The sequence below is a fragment of the Microtus ochrogaster genome, unplaced genomic scaffold (assembly GCF_000317375.1).
Source record: "Microtus ochrogaster isolate Prairie Vole_2 unplaced genomic scaffold, MicOch1.0 UNK121, whole genome shotgun sequence".
NCBI classification, from domain to species: Eukaryota; Metazoa; Chordata; class Mammalia; order Rodentia; family Cricetidae; genus Microtus; species Microtus ochrogaster.
Window position 1 is genome coordinate 697941 of NW_004949219.1, and position 2061 is coordinate 700001.

Consider the following 2061-nt stretch of genomic DNA (forward strand, 5'->3'; position numbering starts at 1 on the left):
GCACAAAACTCAAGTCCAAAGGGTTCAAAGCCCTCAACATAAAGCCAACCACACTGAACCTCGTAGAAGAGAAAGTGGGAAGTACACTTGAACACATTGTCACAGGAGACTACTTCCTAAATGTAACCTCAGTAGCATAGACACTAAGAGAATTAATAAATGGGACTTCCTGAAACTGAGAAGCTTCTGTAAAACAAAGGACACAGTCAACAAGACAAAACAGCAGCCTACAGAATGGGGAAAGTTATCTTCACTAACCCCACATCAAACAGAGGTCTGATCTCCAAAATATGCAAAGAACTCAAGAATTGGTCATCGAACAAATAATCCAATAAAAAAATGGAGTACAGACCTAAACAGAATTCTCAACAGAGGAATCAAAAATGGCTGAAAGACACTTAAGTAAATGCTCAACACCCTTAGTCATCAGAAAAACGCAAATCAAAACAACTCTGAGATTCCATCTTACACCTGTAAGAATGGCCAAGATCAAAAACACTGATAGCAACTTATGCTGGAGGGGTTAAGGAGTAAAGGGAACACTTCTGCATTGCTGGTGGGAGCACAAGCTGATACAGTGTGGCAATTTCTTAGAAAATTAGGAAACAACCTTCCTCAAGACACAGCAATACCACTTTTGGGTATATAACCAAAGGATGCTCAATCGTGCCACAAGGACATGTGCTCAACTATGTCCATAGCAGCATTGTTTGTCATAGCCAGAACCTAGAAACAACCCAAATGCCCCTTGATAAAGAAATGGATAAGAAAAATGTGGTACATTTACACAATGGAGTATTACACAGCAGAAAAAAATAATGACATCTTGAAATTTGCAGGCAAATGGATGGATCTAGAAAACATCATATTGAGTGAGATAACCCAGACCCAGAAAGACAAATATCATATGTACTCACTCATAAGTGGGTTTTAGACATAAAGCAAAGAAAAAACAACCAATAATTCACAATCCCAGAGGACCTAGACAACAAAAAGGACCCTATGAGAGACATCCATGGATCTAATGTACATGGGAAGTAGAAAAAGACAAGATCTCCTGAGTAAATTGGGAGCATGGGGACCTTGGGGGGGGGGGACAAAGAAAACGTAGAGCTCAATAAAATCAATTTAAAAAAAAAAAACGCTAACCCTTCTGAACTGTGCTGAATAGGTTGGAATGGGGGCTGCAGGGAAGAAGCTTTCAATGTGTCCACGAGAAGTAAAGAAAGCCTCCGGCCGAAGGAAGAAACAAGCAGTACACAAAGGCACAATAGTTAAAGGAGTCATTTTTCTTACTCCAAAAAGTCAGATGAAAAAATATCTGGCCTAGGCCAGCATTCCTGGGCGAAAACCAGAAGGCAAAAGCCATGAGCCTAGTGCTTGGTTTGTCTCTTGCTTGCTGTGTGGCCAGGATATTTCATTAGAGGGCCTCAACTTGTCACCCAAATAAGGACAGTCCCATAGGTTCACCTCAGAGATTGTCCTTAGAATCAATGGGATACCAGAGCAGTGTAGAGACACAAACTTGCAGTCCTGGCACTTGAGGAGCAGGAGGACAGTGAATTCTGGGCAGCCTGGACTTCATGAGACCACCCGAGTGAGGGTGCCATTATTTAAAACCTCTCCTCAACTGCACACTCTTAGCATAGTAACCTCAGGGCTTTAACAAGTCAAGTGGAAGCGTAGGCAGCATGGGTTTCCTCTTTTTTCTTTCTTTCTTTCTTTCTTTCTTTTTTTTTTTTTTTTTTTTTGAATTTTGAGACAGGGTTTCTCTGTAGCTTTTTGGCTCCTGTCCTGAAACTAGCTCTTGTAGACCAGGCTGGCCTCGAACTCACAGAGATCCGTCTGCCTCTGCCTCCCGAGTGTTGGGATTAAAGGCGTATGCCACCACCGCCCGGCTTGGACTTGAGTTTTGTGCATGGTGATAGATATGGGTCTATTTTCATTCTTCTACATATTGATATCCAGTTATGCCAGCACCACTTGTTAAATATGCTTTCTTTTGTCCATTTGATATTTTTTGCTTCTTTGTCAAAAATCAGGTGTTCGAAAGTGTGTGGA